Below are 17834 nucleotides of genomic sequence, written 5' to 3' on the forward strand. Positions count from 1 at the left end.
CTTGGAAGTCTGGCGGGTAGATGGGGTCAAATTAGCTCTTTCACCAGGAATCTGAGGGATCCCCATTCCAGCCCTTAGTGCCCTCTCTGGGGACCTGGCCGTTCCCTCCTGGTGCTGTGTGGGGACAGGAAGTGCTGATGCGCAGATGGAATACCCACGAGGAGCAAGCTCCTGCTCGTCGGGGCCTGTTCACATGGTTAGTGCTGCCCGAGGTCTCGGGGGAGGCCAGACTCCAGGCCAGAGCCCCAGTCTGCCCCAGTGCTGCTCACCTGGAACAAGCCTCCTCACCCCACCAGTCTCTCTCTCTCTTTTTTTTTTAAATCAACAAGCGAGTAAAATCACAAGCAGCAGCTGGGCATGGTGGTGCACCCCTGTAATCCTAGAGACTTGGGAGGCTGAAGACAGGAGGATTGAAATTTCGAGGCCAGCCTCAGCCACTTAGCAACAACTCAGCAACTTAGTAAGACCCTGTCTCAAAACAAAATAATGAAAAGAACCACAGATGTAGTTCAGTGGCCAAGTGCCCCTGGGTTCAATCACCAGTGAACCCCCGTCCCCCCAAAATCACAAGCATTTGCAAATCCTCAGTGAGGGTCAGACAGGATGTGCAAAGGCACGAGCAGCCTGACCTGGTCACACATGGCAGGGTCTGTGTGCCAGTGGCAGGCAGGCGTTCCCAGTAGCTTCAGAGCAGCCTGACCCTAGAAAGCAATCGCCTCCCGGAGCAGACGTGCACCCTGTAGAAACAGCTGGAACCTAAGAGTCCAGTCTTCAGGCGCAGAGGCGCCCTGCTGGCCAAGGACTGTTCATAAACCTCAGGCTGGAGAGGCCCAGACCCGGGTCACCTGAAGCTGCCTGCGAGACCCTCCTGAATGTGCCTACAGCAGAGACCAGAAGGCGCCCACCCCCACCCCCGGAGTTGCTGCCCTGGCCCACCTGGTGGCTACTGTGGGCCCTAGCTGGCCTGGGAAGCATTCAGGGACACAAGGCATCTGTGGGAGGGAGGGAAAAAATGTAGGAGGTTCCTGGCCAGAAAAGCCTGGAAGGATGAAGCAACTTAGAAGAACCAGGTAAAAAGAATGGTATCAGCTCCCTAGAACACCCCCCCTCCCAAATTCATCCTTTCAACCGTCCCAAAGGCACCCATAGCCACTCACACATTAGTATAAACGAGGGTGTAACTGTGCCAAGACAGGCAAGGAGCAGTAGCTGAGGGGAAGAGAATGGGGGGGCAGGTAGCTCTCCTTAGCAGACTGTCCCCTCAGTGACAAGCAGGGCACTGGGGAGCTCCTCATGGGGACCCTCTTCTGCCAGGACCACGAGCATTCCCTCCACCCCTCCCCAAAATGCCAAAATGCCAACACTCCTTTGTTGCCACTTAAACCAATTTGGGGGTAATTCCGCAGGCAATTGTCTTCCGATTTACAATGCGGCTCTGTGATTGCATCCAGGCTGATGGTTCAGGCTGTAATTGTATGGTAATCACTTCTGTTTATGATCGATGCGGAAATCACTATTGTTTTCCAGCAGGCTTGTTAAATCAAAGAAGTGGAGGGGTGGGGAGGGAGGGTTTATTTCTGTGAGTTGGAGCCCCGGGAAAATGAAATTAAGCAGAACAACCCAATGTGGGGGAGGTGGCTCACAGGCACCCTCATGAGCTCAGAACCAGAGACAGAGACAGGCAGGGACACAGAGGTGCAGAGTTGGCGAGACACAGAAGCACAGAGAAACACATGGGTAGAGACACGGGGATGCCCAGACCTTGAACAGCTCAGGACAGAGATGGTCGGATACCCGGATGCACATAGAGATGCCCAGAAGGACCCCACTCCTCAGACAAACAAAGGAGTCAAGATGGAGATTGCCGTGGGATCCCCTTTAGACACCCACACCCACATTTACCAGACCTGCTCTCACTCATTGTCACAGGCAGGCAGGGACAACCAGGTGCCAGGTAGCAGGCCAGGCACTGGCTGCCCCTCTGGATTGGAGCACCATACCTTCCCCACCTGGGATCTCTCTGCCTTCTCCCAGCCCCTGTCCTGAGGCCGCCCACCTGCCACTAGAAAACAGGATTGGCAGATGGCACCTGGGGGCCCAGGTGCCAGCAGCAGGTCAGGGTTGAGAGCTGAGCTGCTGCTTCAGGGAAGGCAGGGAGCTGCCCACCTGGCGGGCAGAAACCCGAACCTCCCAGAGGCCGCAGTGAACAGGCCTGGGCTGGGTGGGGGCAATGCCTTCAAGGGTGTGGGGGAGGCACCACAAAGCACCAGAGGACTGAGCCCACCCAGGCTGGAGGCCACCAGCCCTGCAGGGCGGGAGCAGGTACCAGCTGTCACAGGCAGCTCAGAGAAACCTCGAGGTCGCCGGCTGAGCGTGGCATATGTTTCTTCCTCTACACACCCTTTTCCCCCAGCCAGAGTGGATGGGGACAAGTGGACGTCATGCTAGAAATCAGCACTGTGTGAAAAATATCAGGTGTTTCCATTCCAAAGCCAGCAAGGCTGTGTGGCATCCCCTCTGCCAGTTGTCCCCGTGGTGAGGCCCCCTCCTCTGCCTAGCTAAACCATACTTGGTATTTCACGGTTCTCCTTCATCCCTGGAGATGCTTCTCTCACCAAACTGGACCCCGAGGCACCAAATGTCACACTGACTGCAACTGCAGGTCTTGTTCACCCCAGACCTGGCTCTAGGTGTGGCATAGTTCCAATTAGCCCGTGGTGACTTTGGCAGGTTGCTTTAGCTTTGCTTGACAGTGAGTGGGGACAAGCAGGCTACACCCTGTCATAGGAAAGTTGCATTTAGAGCAAGAGGAGCATTCATCAGATCCAGACGGGGGAACGGCCCGCCCAGGCCTGACTTTGTGGCTTCCCTCAAACCCAAAGCCAACTCTGCTTCTGTGTCCTGCATGGTCCTCCACGAAGGCAGCCAGAGCCCTGGGATGGCGGGTGATGATCTCAGCCCATCCCTGGATAGAGGACAGGACTGGCTCCCAGACCCTTCAGACCCTGCTGGGGTCCAGTCCCTGAGCTTGCTGGCCTGGCCCTCAAACATGCCAGCCCCCCACCATGTGGGGCCAGAGCTGGGGCATCCTGGATGCTTAATTAGGGGCTCAGCAGGGCATGACAGAAAGCGGCCGGAAAACCTTAGAAGTGTAACAATCGCTCCTAATTGGACTTCTAGGACTCATCTTAAAAAAAAAAAAAACAGACTGCTTCTCCCTCAGGGATTCTGTTTCTGAAGTATATACAAATAAGTGATAGTTATTCGACATTAAAAACAAAGTTGGTTAAAAATGAGAATTTAAGTTATAATTAAGTTTTCTAGATGGAGAGGGAAACCCCAAGGGCCAGGCCCATGTGAGTGTGTGCATGCATAGTGGGTAGCAGTGCATACGTGATGCACACCCGTGTGTCCAGATGGGGCATGTGGATGCAGAGTTGGGGGTTATCATTGGGGTTCCAGTGTCTTCCTCCAAGTCAGGGGCTCCTAAGCATGTGGTAGAACCCAGCAAGGCTCTGTTGTCTGGGCCCCAAGAGTCCCCAGGGCGCTGTCAGGAAGTGAAGACCAAGGTCCTTGCCTGCTTTCCTGGTGGCTGCTGAAAACAGGCCTCTGGAGACAGAAGGCTAGGGTTGGGGCCTTGGTTCCATACAACAGTCCCACACTCCCAGCCTGGGTTCCTCTCTCACCTCCTGGAGGTGAAGAGAACATCTGTCCTGGGGAGAGAGGGCCCCAAAGATCACAGATATAAGCAGCGCCTTCTGGACTATGAAAAGCTCTAGAAATGTGGAGTGAGCCCGGCTCTTCTCCAACTTGTGACCACAGGCTCTGACCTCTGGCCTCTGTCTGCTTTGCATTGGAGCTTAAGTGGGGTCCTGGGTCTCGGGCTTCAGGTGAGGCCATTTGGGCCAGGAGTTCTCCATCCCTGTGCCCCTGAGGGTGATAGTAGCCAGGGTGAGTATGCAGAGTGGTGGTATCTCCATGGAGAGGCTAGGGCCAGTCTGTGAGGGAGCCAGGCCACCAAAGGAGCCCACTGCTCCTACCCCGGCAGCCATGCCTGAGAGATGGTCCAGAGGCTCCATCTTCCCTGGGTCCTTCGACTCTGGTGCTAAAAACTGGACCAGAACCAGAAAGAACAAGCCCAGTTTTCAGATGGGGAGAATAGGGACCTGGAGAGGCAACTGACTTCTTTCAGCAGTGAAGGCAGGTGGACATACTGAAAATGCACAGCATTCTTCTGTCACCACTGAGACAGGAAAAGAGGAAGCTGTGGAGACTGGGGTGGATTTCCCCGAGGAGCCACCAAAGGTCCCTTCCTGAAGGTCTGCGGTCATGTTTCTGAGGATGGGACGGGCCATCTGGGACCCTGCCATTCCTGAGGTAAGCCTGGTCCCCAGTCCCTGACAGCAGTGAGGCCAGATACCCCCTCTGGGGGAGGCGTACCCCAGAAATACTAGGCCTCAAAGCCAGTCCTGTTAGAATCGCTGCTCAGTCCTGCAGGAGTGTGCCAAGGGCTTGCCTGCACGCAGAGGTGGCCGCATGGGACGCCATCTCTCCTGCCACAACGTGGTGCTTATGACCAAGATTTACACATGGCACTCTTTGTGTCAGGCACATGAACTCGCTGGGTCGCCCTGACAATCTCAAGGTCATTGCTTATTGCTATCTCTGTTTCTCAATGTGGAGGCTGAGACATCACTGAGCTTTAGAACAGGCCTGAAGTCACAGAGCTGGTACTAGAGGGGCTGCCACACACAGCCAGCCCTTCTCCTCCCTTGTGTAGTGCAGCATGGCAGGGAAGGACAGTGGTAACACCTGCATGCCCCAAAGGGATCAGGACATAGAAACTCCTACACTCATATGTCACATGGCCCTCCCATGTTGCAGATATACTACTGACACCCCTGTGTTCGTAAGCATGCATACACTCAAGAGAACCAACCCTATGCCCTCATCCAACCAAGATTCAACTTGGAAACACCCTTCACATGTTGACTGGGACATACCCACGTCCCCCTGCATGTGTACGTGATGCATGCACACAAATGCAAAACCCATGTAATATTTGCAAATGTTCCATCTTACGCTTTTCTTCACCAGCACACATTCCCTTTGAAAGGCTGACCCCCATATCACCCCGAGATGTGCATGCGGCCCTGTACACCGGCACCTTCCAGTCCTGATGCCTTCATTCTGGGATTTAAGTTCCCAGGGGGGTAGAGGCTCCACCCAAAGCCTGATCTTTTTGTTCATTCACTCATTCAAAAACACATTAGCAATCTGAATGAGCTTCAGCTATGAACTGGAAATACCATCTTTCCACACAAGCCCAGGGTGATACTGAGTGCTGCAGTGATGATACAGGGTACATGGTGGGTGTCTCAGGTGTGTCCATTAATACAAGCACAAGCAGGAGAGGTACACACCCAGTGTCCTCAGCGGGATGCCTGCACACATGCCTGCCCAGCACAAGCCAGTTACTTAGTGGCTCCGGCTATGACAACAGGTCTGTGGGTGAGGATGTCTCATTCTACAGAAGAGGAACCTGAACATGCTGCCCAGTGAGAGAGAAATCCCAAGATCAAGACCCCTGGGTGGGTGATAGCAAGGCTTCAAGACACAGACCCAGGACCAGGGGCTCCAGGAGCCTAGGAAAGCCCAGGGAGGGTGGTCTGGGCCAGGCCTTACCAAAGGCTGGTTTGATTTGGGTAAAAGCCCAAGGGACACCACTGGGGGAACCCCACATCCTGGAAAGAAACCCTAGAGCGGAAACCTCCATCCCAGGGGCTGTTACCTGAGGAGAATTTTATCCAGGTCACTGAAGGTATTTCTAGAGAAAGTGCAACACTGTACAAAACTCAGAGGATTATGGGCCCCTGATCGACCTGATGCTGGAGAGGCTTAATTCTCAGGTCGAGAGTGGGCTGCAGAAAACTCTGCTCACCAGGGGGTGCCTGCTCAAGAGGGAGGACTGGAAGTGATGGTTCCCCTGAACGTCCTACTGGCTTGCTTGCTGCCCACTGGGACCATTGGGTGGCAGTGATACCAGGAAGGTCAGGTGCACAGGGAAGAGGTAATGCCTTCATTTCAAGGGTCAAATCTGGCCTGGATAGAAGGAGCCGGAGACTGTGCTCACAAGGAAAGCAGTGCTGGGCTCTTGCTCTTCCCCTGTCCTGACATGACCTTTGGAAACTTCCTTCCCACACGCATTGGTCTCTCAGAAGTCACTAGAAACTAGTTCCAGTGGTCAAGGCTGCACTGGATCCAGGGGGTTAGGGTAGGGAGTTTCTCTGCTTTGGGTGCTACTGCCCTGAAACCCTAGGTTGATGGTTTTGTCCTCCTACTAGGGCATCCCTGGGACTGTCCTGGAGCTTTGGTGGACAGTCATTGTCAAACAACAACAACAAAAAGACACACCTGTGCATGACATGGGCAGTCCCCAACACTCTGCAGAGAAGCCACAGGTCTTTTTCTCAGCAAATACTGAGTGAGCTCTGAGCTCCTGACCAAAAGCCCCAGAGGCTCCAGGGCAGGTGGAGACAGGCAGGGCACGGTGTGTACCAAGATCTCTCAGGCTCATGGGAAGCTGGGCATTCTGCATCTGCCACCAATTTGGATTGTGCTACAGGGAAGGCACTGCCACACAGGTGCACACAGGAGGGCTGTGCAGGTGGGCTGGGGCTGCAGTGGGTGAGTAAGAGGCCCCTGCTGGGAAGAAGGAGGAAGATGTGCCCCCAGAGGAGCAGGCCTCACCCATGAGCAAGGAGCCTAGGTCCTAGGACCATGCTCGAGGCTTTGGCTGGAAGGGGCTGTGTAATCCTCTCATAGCCCTATGAGATAAGCACTAGCTCCCATTCTACAAATGAGGAAACTGAAGCCTAGAGAGCGTTCGAGGCCCCAGTGTGTGAAGTGCATGAGCGAGCAGGGACGAGGGGCCAGTGAGCAAGTCTCAGGTGGGGGACTCTGAGGGTTAAGGGCCTCCAGTCCCCACTGCGGGGAGCCATGCCCTCCCCATCTGGAACCTACTGCCATAGCACTCCAGAGGAAGCCTGCCCCAGAATGCCCAGTCTCACCTCGCCTCTCCCCACGGCGACAAATGCCCAGGAAGCACCCTCCACCCTCTGCAGCAGCCTGTCTTCTTGCTGTGCAATCTGTTCCCTGGGAGCGTGCTGCTGCCTTGCTCCCCAAGGCTGGCTGTTCTGCCTCTTGGAACCCTGCCCAGCACCAAAAGCTCAGCAGAGGCCAGGGCTTGGGGTGTAAGGAAGCAGTTTGCTGGCCCAGGACCTCCAACTCCCAGAACTTGTTTTCAACCAGGTCCTCTCCCGGTGGCCTTGGAGCAGATGGAAGCCAGGCTTGGTGCTATGGGTCTCCCCCCTGTAAGCCCACCCTTTGTAGGGCTGCAGGGACCTCCTAAGAACTACCACAGCATGGCTGGGCTCATACACCCTGTGCCCAGAATTCAGGGAGTGCCCAGGCCCAACAAACCACAGGTGGACCTCAGAGGGGAAGCTCCAGAGGGCTGCAGGCATCCAGGGTTGTTTCCCCTGAGGGAAATGAAAGTGGGTGCATGGGTGCCGGCCCTTCGAGCACCTCCTCCAGAGCTAGGACATGCACTGGGTCCCCTCAGACAGCCACTTGTTGGGGACAGTCCTACAGCTGAGCATAAGAGGCAGATTCAAGCCCCTCTCCCTCCTCCTTCTCAGGATCTCCCCTGACAACTATCCCTTAAGAGGGAGGAACAAGCACCTCCCTGGGTCCTGGCAAAATCTCTGGTTACAATATACAACGTGAAGACAGGCAGGAACAGGCCAGATGAGGAATGGAGGCCCAGAGGGGGCCATGGGGAAGCCGGGTCAAGAGAGCACCAAGGCTCTCGGGCTTGGGAACCAAGAGAACCAAAAGGTAGCTGTTTTGGAGCTAAATGACAGAATTGTCAACCCAACGAATGGTAAGTAATAAAAGCTGCCACTCACTGAGCAAGTACCACATGCCAGCCACCAAGCCCCATGTCACTAATACCCCACAGCAACACAGCCAGCTAGGTACAGCAGCTCTTTCATTGATTAGGAAATAGAGGCTTGGAGAAGTTAAGTGACTACCCCAAAGTCACCCAGGAAACAACAGATGTGGGTTTCATAATTACTCTCTGACACTGTCTTGGTAGGACTCTGAATGGCTCCATTTTAAGAGCCCTGGGGGGTTGGGGCAGGGAGGAGCTGCCGGGTCCTATCGGGGTGAGGGGGTGGGTGGGGTGGGTAGAAGCAGCCATGGGAGCTGCTGACAGGGAGGCAGGCGGGTCCTTGGTGTCTCAGGCCCCCTACGGCTCCGGCCTCCCATGGAACCACAGGTGACAGCTGTGAAAGCCTCCGAGGCTCTCAGACATACACAGCACTGTTCAAAAGCCTCCTGCCTGATGGAGTGGTCACTAGTGACACCATTCAGTATATTGGCCACTAGTCCTGGAGGGTTGCCAAGAACTTGGAACTGGCTACTGTAACCAAGGAATTGAAAACAATTTGATTTTACCTAAGGTACAGCTCCACAGCCACATGTAGCGAGTGGTTGTTGTACTGGATAAAACCAGGGCTACTCTTTAAAGATGGGGACACGAAGAAAGAAAGCACTCCCTTATATCACATGGTTAATTTGGGACCCAGAGCTGGGCGGCCTCTCATTGCCTTCCTGGGTGAGAATGCCTTTGCCACAACGCACCTAGGCGCTGTGCTGGTCATTTATCAGACGTTTATGCAGCACGTGGCATTGAGGCATGTCATGGCTGGCCTGTTCCTGGACTCATAATCCAGCAGGGCTGACACCTGGTGGGCAAGTGATCACATAAGACATACCAACGTCTTGTTGTGGGATGTACAAAGGGGCTTAAGGACACTCAGGGAGAGTGCCCATGTGTGCTGGAGGTGGGGCCTGGAGAAGGCTTCTGGGTGGTGGCATTTGAGCTGGGCTGAAACATAGTAGAACAGAGAGGAGATACAAGGCCTCCTCCCCCATCTGATGAGTACACATTGTATAGAGGTGCGGAATGTTACACTGTATACCCAGAACATGTGTGTTACCTCCTCAGAAAGGAAGCAAGGAAGGAAGGCCTCTTTTCATTCATTCATTCCTGGGGCTGCTTTTCCCTTCCTTGCTGAAATCCCCTTCCCAGTTCTTCCCAGTCCTCCCTCCTACACCTAGAAGCTGAAACAGACCAAGTTAAAATTTCTCCTCTATCAATCCGATTACAATCTCTTGGGAGCCAGCAAGGGTCCCTATAGAACACCAGTCACTTCAGGCTTTGTCCAAGGGGGCAGAGATTAAATACTGGGGCACAGAGAGAATGTGAGAACAGAAAGCCCAGAGGCTGTTTCTTCTCATCTGTGTGCTCCAGCCCCAGCCCTGGGGAAAGGCCCACATCAATGTCAACCTCTGGGGCCTGGCTAGAACCCCTGAGGGACAGTTAGTTCACAAACAGGTACAACTCTTTTTTTTTTTTCCCCCCAGAGGCTGCACTGGTGGGGGGTGGGGGGGACAAGTTCCATCAAGTTCCCAGAGCTCCACCACTGAAGGCAGAGCCAACTGTCCCCATCCCCCACCACAGGCAACTGCACATCAGGAACCCTGTGACAACAGACTTTCCGTTCCTGCAGCAGGATCCTGACCTCCTCACTTCCACGCACAGATTCCTGCCTGCAACTCAGCTGCGGGCCCTGCTCCTGGAAGCCACAGGAGTCCCAGGGGCCTCTGTGGCTCCAAAGCCTTCAATGGCTCCCTGATGCTCTGGAGATAAAACCTGTGCTCTGGACTGGAGTTTCAGCAGTGGCCCGACTTAACCTCTAGAGGAGGTTCTGCCCACCCATCCCTGCTTCTCCTCAAGTTCCACACCTCTCCTAGATCTGGATCCTGTGTCCCACTGTCTTGCCACCTGACATTCATTCTGCTCAAGCCCCTCCCACACACTTCTAGGAAGAGTTTGGGGCTGCTCCAGCCCTAGGCCCTAAAGTCACCATTTCCTCCTTTTCCTTCTACCGCTTTTTGGACACAAACTAAGACCTCTCTCTACTGCACCCCTTAGATGCCGATGGCCCCTTGGGCAGGACCCAGCTTCCTTCCTCCTTCTCCCCACCTGTCTCACATGCCCTGTTGGGGGCTAGTGGTTGAAATCCTGGAGCGGAGACTGTCTTTCAGACAGGAGACAAAGAGATGAGACAGCAACATCCTCAGGACAGAGATGAGAACACTCGGGTTCCCCCCAGGGGATGTGACTTGCCAAAGGTCACACACTAATTCGGCACCACATCATAGATATTATCAATTGAGGGCAGGGCTGAGGAGCTGTGTTTCCACAAACAGCATCAGAATTCTGTGGGGGGAACTTTGCAAAGCCAATGCCAATCACAGAGGAAGGCCCCACCCCAGAACTACCGAGTCTCCAAGGTGATTCTGGAGCCTCAGCCTCAGAGAACGGGGTTCTCCTGGCTAAATACCTTTTCACCAAACACACATCAATCACCCACTACTGCCCTGGCCTCACCCTGTGTTGTGGGTGGGGAGAAGCAGAAGAACCCCAGCAGGGCTGCAGAGGCTCAGAGAGGGCCCTGAAGAAGTCTCCAGAGCTCAAGCAAAAGTCAGGACCTTAGCTGGGACTATGGAGAGAGAAAATGGGCCTGCACTTCCTAAGCCTACCTGGGTAGGGGGCAGTAGGCCAAGGGTCCTCCTGCTCTGGGGAAAGCAGGGTTTGGCCTCTGAGTCACTTTTTAAGGACCTGTGGCTATGGCTCATGAGACTGTGGATCAAGAACCCTAGGCATCCCTAGGTGGTTCTCCCTGGCTCTGGGGAAGGGTGCAGTCTGCAGGGGCCCCAACCATCCCCTCTCCACGTCCTCATTTAAGAGAACTGGAAACCTGGAAATGTGGACAAAGGACCTCTTATCTCTCAAACTGCCTTGGAGGGGCCTTGAAGATCCCATTTTCTGGTGTGCCAGGGTCCATTTCAGACTGCCACCCCTCCAGCCGCCTCAAGGCACAGGAGCCGGGGGCTGGGGATGTGGCTCAAGCAGTAGCGCGCTCGCCTGGCATGCGTGCCACCCGGGTTCGATCCTTAGCACCACATACAAACAAAGATGTTGTGTCTGCCAAAAACTAAAAAATAAATATTATTTTTTAAAAAAAGGCACAGGAGCCGGAGTGCAGTGAAGTGGGCTGTACAGGACATAGGGACAAGGCCTCAGATAAACTAAACTCACCTATTGGAGCAAGGACCAGAGAAGAAGGGGCCAGTTAAATCATAATCCTCAGGCTCACAATGGTGGACTGGGATTTGCAGTCAACTGTGTAAGGGTCTTTGCTTCATCCCAGGTCTGCCCAGCCATGTGACCTTGGAGCAGCAAGTCCCTTCACCCCTCTGGACAGCAGTTGGCTGTCCTTCTCTGCCTGTGGGTGCTGCCCAGGTGCACCCAAGGGAAGATGGATGTGCTCCAAGGATAGGGGCCTTGTTTTTCCCCAAGCAGGCTCCCTTGTGAGGCTGTGGCTGCTTGGCAAACCCTGGGAGAGTTTCCTCAGCAGCTGAGCCTTCTGGGAAGCACGAAAGCAAGCATGGCCCAGCAGAGACCCCATAATGCAAGGGGCGGTCAGCTCCTGGCAGAGTGAGAGCAGGGGGCAACTGATTCCATTTGTCAAATGTCCAGAAGCCTTTCCCCTCTTTGGGCTCTGACCTGCACCCCTGTGTCTGGGGAAGCGCTGAGCAACCAGGCTACTGACAAGGAGCTAGCCTCTCCCGAGGGACCAAAGCCACATCCAGCAAGGTAAACACCTCCTTGCCCAGAGTGCCTCACCCTCTCAGTGCTGCCAGCACAGAACTATCTGTTCCTAAGGACAGGGCCAAGCTGGCTCCCCCGCCCGATCGATGGATGACTTCACAGACACTGACGCCTACCGGCACCAAGACGGTCCTCAGGGAGGTCTGAGGATGTGCCTGGGACCGCTGCCCACCCATGCCCCCTGGATGACCTCTGCTGGATGGTGAAGCACTGGCTGAGGAGGGGTCAGAGACCTGGGGCTCATATCACTCCCTCACTAGGTGACCTCAGGCAAAATAGAACCTCAGCTTTCTCCTCTGTTACATGTGAGCACCTGGCTGGTCTAGGCTCCCCTCCCAGGGAGGCTTGACAGGAAAGGCTAAGAACACAGAAAGCCTCTTTATCTATCTGACTGGCCCTGCACTGTCACACTCACAGACTCTGGGCTAGTGTCCTCAGCTGACATCTATCCAAATCTCCACCCTTCTAGGCCAGAGCTGTCCCATACAACTTTCTGCCTTTGTTGAACTGTCCTATAATCTGAGCTGCCCAATAAGGTAGCCCCAAGCCTCATGTGGCTGTTGAGCATTGAAGTATGGCTAGTACCAATAAGGAACCAAACTCTCACTCTGGATTAAATTTATAAGCAGCCACATGTGGCTAGTGGCTACCATACTGGACAGTAGTCTTCGACCCAGCTCTATCATCTCTTGCTCCCTGGTATGTGGACCAGAAAGAGCCATTCAGGGGGTCCCCATGCAGATCTCTGGCTAAAAACCTGTGGTAGTGCCTCTCATTCTGACTGGCTGACCCCAGACTAGGAACTAATCTTAGTGTTCCCAGGAACTGAGCATGAGCTGGGTGCTCAGTAGATGCTCAAGCAATGCTGCTAAAGATTTAGAAGTGCTCTTTCAATCTCTCCGCCAGCCTCTCACCTGCACAGGGAAACAGCATCTGACCAGCTTTCTGCTCAAGCAATCACTCAGCAGGCACTGGGAACCCACTATCTGCCAGGCACCATAGCTGATGCTGGAGAATACAGCCACAAGTAACATGCAGTCCCTGCCTTCAAAGTCTTGCTCCAGCAGGAGCTACGCTCAGTTGCCTCCATCCCCTACTGGGTGGTCTCGGACACATTGGTTTTTCCACCTGAAACTGGGGCTCACGAGTGCTTGAATGCACAAGACAGATGGGAACTCAGAGGCAAGAAAGAGAGGTGAAAGGGCTCTGGGCAAAGGGGGGACCATGCAAGGGCGCAGAGATAGTGTTAGGAAGCAAGTCTCAAACTGTGTAGGCTGCTGTTTCCGGTAAAGACCCAGATTCTCACCAAAGCATTGCTGTTTGGTGGTTTCTCACTAAGGAAGTTCAGGGTAAAAATAGCATAGAAGGGACTTGAATCCAGCTAGTTACAGAGTAGTCACTGCCTCACTAACACATAAAAAAGGGAAACAGGCTTACTAGTAGCCATAAGAACCCCAAGATTCACCAGCCCAACCCACCCACCCACTTTGGGACAGGGGCTTTTCACTCTGTGGTGTATGGGAAATGAGCTTCAGGTCCAGAGTCCCAGATTTGGAGGAGCCTAAGTTCCTACACACTAGCTGGGGTTGGGATTTCCCTGATTTCCGGGTGACACAGCCTTGATCACTCTATCTCCTTGGCCTGATTTCTGGCCCACTCTCAAGGATGGGCCATTGAAAAGCACTCTGGCACCAAATCCTTGCCAGCTGCTTCACAAACCCTTCCTGTTGGAAGAGCCATCAGCCATGCCCAGTGCCCATATGGCAGTCCTCCCTGATGGTCAAGGGCAGGGCACCTGGGCCCCCACTGTAAGAATGATGCTCTCCTGGAGCCCATCTAAGGAGTTGCCACCTGTCCTCTCCTAGTCTCCCCCAGCTGGCTTCCAGTTAGACTCAGGAATTGGGATCTATTTGATGCCTGGGACACCAATACCAAAGCTACATTCTGGGGACCTCCAGCAGCTGCTCCTTACTTAACCCTGGCAGTGTTCTGAGAAACCTGCTCTCCAAAATCTGGTGCAAGATCCTCACAGCCTAAGGTCAGGCACCCCTGGAAGGCCCCTTCCTGCACTCTAATGCAGACCCATCTCCCTCCTCCTCGACAGCTGGCTTCCCAGCAAACACTTGTCAGAAGTGCACCCACCACCTCTGGGAAGGGCGCCCTGCCTCAATGGTGGCTTCATCAGCGCCCATGGAGGTCTCCTAGTGCTTTGGAATCAGGCATGCATTCTGACAAAGGAGCAGCTTGAAGTTAAGACCCTCAGCCACTACCTGCAACGCTCGCTTCCTAGCTGATTCTTATTTTTGCAAGGAGAGCCCACTGAGGACGGACAGAGCCTTGTAAAATGCCTGCTGGACAGCCAACACTTCACCTTCGGGGAAGGGGCAAAGGGAGCATCCTGACCTCCACCTCTGTGGGTGCACAAAATGGGCCCGGCGCACGCTGGTGCCACTCTCGCGGCCAAGCCTCGGGCTGACACCATGCAGCACACGGCGCTACCCACAATGCACCGGCCCTCCTCTGTCACACACAGGCACGCACACTCGCCCCCGCGCCCGGAGGGAGCCCGGGCCCGGCCAGCGGGCGCCCCGCCGCCGACCCCTCCAGCCCCGTACTTACCTAGAAGTTGCACCGGCCGCGGTCCCGCCCTGGAGCCCGCGGGGGGCTGGGACCCGGCCTGCCGCGGCCGCGGCGAGCGACTCCGGGCAGGGTTCAGCCGGCGCCGAACAAAGGCTGCGCGCAGGCAGCGGGCGCCGCCTGCATCCCCGCTCCGCGCCCGGGCGGCGGCGGCGGCGGCAGCGGCGGCGCGGGGGCCCGGGCGGCTCCGGCGCCCGCTCGCTCCGCGCTGCCCACTCCGAGGGCGCTCCGGCTCCCGCGCTCCCGCTCGCTGCTGCCCGCCACCGCCGCCGCCGTCCGGCTACCGCACCGCACACATCAATTATTCATCGCCCGTCTCCAGCTTCCCGGGCGAAGCCAATCACAGGCGGAGGCTCCGCTAATGGGGCCGCCGCCGCCGCCGCCGTGGAGGCAGCCAGCCGCGCGCCCGGGCACAAGCGACAGCCCTCCAGGGACGGGGATGGGCCGGGGGCGCGCGGGGGGCGGGGGCGCACGGGGCGCGCCGGCGAAACTTCCCACGGCCCGCGCCCTGCGCCGCGCTCCCGGACCCTGCGGGCGTGACCACCCACCCCGCGTGCGCCCGCGTGGGGCTGTGGACTCGGGGGAACCGAGCGCGCCGCGGCGGGGGGAGGGGAGGGAGGAGGAGGAGGAGCGCGGGAGGAAGATGAAAGGCGAGCAGACCTGCCTCGGCGTCTCCAGGGAGCCCCAGCTCGCGCGCGCCCTCCCCGCCCCGCGAGCCTAGCCGTCCGCACCCCCGCCCCCCCAGCCCGCCGCCCGCCGCCCGCACTCACTCGTGCGCGCAGACCGCCAGCCCAGCCACTTTGCTGCGAGAGAGCGCGAGCGAGTATGAATCGAAGGCAGCTCACATTTCAAACTTGCACGCAGGGGTGGTGCTGGTGCACGCCGCCGCTGAGCGAACGCACGACCCGACGAGTGGCGCTCCAGCCTCCGGGCGGGGGCGGCGACCAGGCCCCCTTCCCTCCCCCGCCTAGGCAATTAATTGCAAGCAACACTTGTGCGAGTGGGGCTCCTGGAGTGCTGTCGCCCGAGGGGGCCGCCGGGAAGGCGCTAGTGGTGGATGACTTCGGGCGTCTCCCACCCCTCAGCGAATCCTCCCAAGTGGTCATGCTAATGAGGGTCCACGGAGGGGAGGGGGCTAAGGCTCGGGCTGGTGGCCGGGGGAGGGGAGGGCAGGGGCGGGGCAGGCTAGGGGTATCCAGATTAAACCTCGGTTTAAAGGATTTTCGGAATGGGCTAGGGGGCGGGGAAGGTCGGCAGCCTGGCCCCTTAAAACCCTAGCACTGGGGCCCTTGTCACCCTTGGGATTCCCCGAGTTCAGGGCCCAGGGCAGGGTGAATGTGCGCACGTACTCTCAGGCTCCCCGACTTCGGGGAGTTCCTGTGCGTAGGAGCTGGTGGCAGGAGGGAAACCGGGGGCGGCTCTGCGCGCGGCCCCGCCCCGCTCTGGGAGCTGCCTTCCTGACATTGCATCCTGTGGTGACCGCGGCCTCTTCCTTCCAGCCAGTCTGTCGTAAGGCCTCCAGCCTTTCAGCTCCAGCTTGCCCATTTCTCTTGCCCGCAGACACCGCTGGAAGCACACTCCCTCAGTCGGTTCCTTAGGGGTCGGAGCCCCTCCCTCTTTTGCCAGCACCTCCCACCTCCATCACGCCCTAGCGGGAACCTATTTTATAACCCCCTTAACCCAGTCCCGCCCACTCGCCAGGGAAAGTTGTTTGAGTGGTTACCTAAGTGCCCCGAACAATTAGGAAGGTAAGCGAGGGCCCCATCATTCGACCCCACAGAAAGGTTGCCGGGACCACCTTTAAAATTTCTGTAGTGGGCTGTGAATTGCTGTCCTTGCATTGGGAACCGACCCGGTTTGCGTCCTTTTAGGTTGCTTCCCCTGTTCTTTCCTCCTTTTCAACCTGAGCAGCTGATTTGCCTTAAACCTTCCTGTCTGTCCTGCTGCCCGCCCTAGAAGTGGCTGAGACAAATCACTTATCTAGAAATTATGTTCTTGCTCCTTGTTTGACATAAATCGTTAGCAGGCGCTAATCCCACCCACTGCCACTTGAAATATCACTTTCGGAATGGCATTTGGAAATGCAGTTGTCATGGGCTTTCCCTCTGAGGAGCTGGTTAAATGAATTAATTCATACTTCATAACTTGCTGGCTTTTGGACAAAAAGTAGCTTCCTGCTAGAGATTAATTGGCATCCCCTTCCTGCTGGGCCAACCCCGGGGCAGCCAAAGGAGGGACTTCCCTCCAGTTTGCACAAATTCTGGGCCCTGCTCAGTTCATCTCCTCTGGGGTTATAAAAGCTTCTTTGGGACAGTCATTAACTTACTGAGACATTCATTAGAGCCCTGCCCCTCCAAGCAGCCCCACAGGATTTGGGACCCCAAGAGGCCAGGTAAAGACTCTTCCATCTTTGCTACTGCAAGTCTCCCAGACCTCTGATTCACTCCAAAGCATGCTGCTCAGCCTAGAAAAGGACAGGACATGACACTTTGTGTTGAGAGCCACAGCCGAGTAGGGATGGCGCCTAGCATTTTGCCAGAAGGAGTGGTTGAGAGGTGACGCCAGCGAGCCATTAAGATGATGAAAATTAAGTTAAACTGTGTATAATTGCTGTGACTGGATGATGCTGGATTGAAACAGGCTGTGTATTCAGTTGTATATAGACCCCTGCTGTCCGACAATAGGGCGGTTCCTGCTGCCTCAACGCAGCTACTTTTGAGTTCCCGTGGAGTTCTCGAGGAGCCAGGGGGAGAGCTGAGAGAGTTCCCGGGAAGTGCGCGGGGAATGCCGGTGGAGTTCGGCAATAAAGTAGTTCCTGTTTGAACCTACAAGTGCCTCGTGGAGGCTCGGTTCTTTTGTGCCCAGCCAGACTGCCGCAACTTTGGCCTACATTTCAGAAGAAAACACTGCAAGAAGCCTCTAAGACCTGGTTTCTAATGTTAATCTGGTTCTAACACAATGCCAGTGCTTGCTTCTCAGTTATGTAAAATCAAATAACCAGAATACCACCAACAACTTCATCTGCCCTCCCAGAAGTTCTGGAAAATGACCATTCCTCACAATTTTAACCTGATTCTTAGTGCCTTCTGAACCATCAAAGGGGACTTCTAAATTATTCTTAAGAGACCTCACATATGTTGGTATTCTACATTCTTAATTCAGAAAGAGCTCTTATAGGTTGAACCAGAATTCACACTGGAACTGAGCAAATTTGCATCTGAGTTACAGAGACCTGGTGGCACCACCTGGAAAACTTCAATAAAGACATCCCGCTGGCTCATCTTCCTGCCTCACCTTAGAGTTCTCCCAGGAACCCAACTTGGGAGAAGCCCAGGAGAACCTACCACAGTTTTAGATTCCTCCCTGGTAAACCACCCCCCTTCCCCCC

The 17834-nt window shown here is 55.6% G+C and overlaps 1 protein-coding gene across 8 annotated transcripts in view; it reads right to left on the reverse strand.

Moving 5' to 3' along the window:
* Zmiz1 (zinc finger MIZ-type containing 1) overlaps positions 1-17834 on the reverse strand; it is a 219662-nt gene that overhangs the window by 50557 nt on the left and 151271 nt on the right. The window contains exon 1 of one of the 8 annotated variants that reach the window (XM_071611140.1): positions 15292-15323. The exons of 6 other annotated variants lie outside the window; for them this stretch is intronic. The gene's annotated coding sequence lies outside the window, so the exon portion shown is untranslated. Of the gene's footprint in view, positions 1-14428; positions 14487-15291; positions 15324-17834 lie in introns of those variants that run through there. One more of the 8 variants, XM_071611139.1, reaches the window with a different exon arrangement.

The sequence above is a fragment of the Marmota flaviventris genome, chromosome 4, assembly GCF_047511675.1.
Source record: "Marmota flaviventris isolate mMarFla1 chromosome 4, mMarFla1.hap1, whole genome shotgun sequence".
Lineage (NCBI taxonomy): Eukaryota > Metazoa > Chordata > Mammalia > Rodentia > Sciuridae > Marmota > Marmota flaviventris.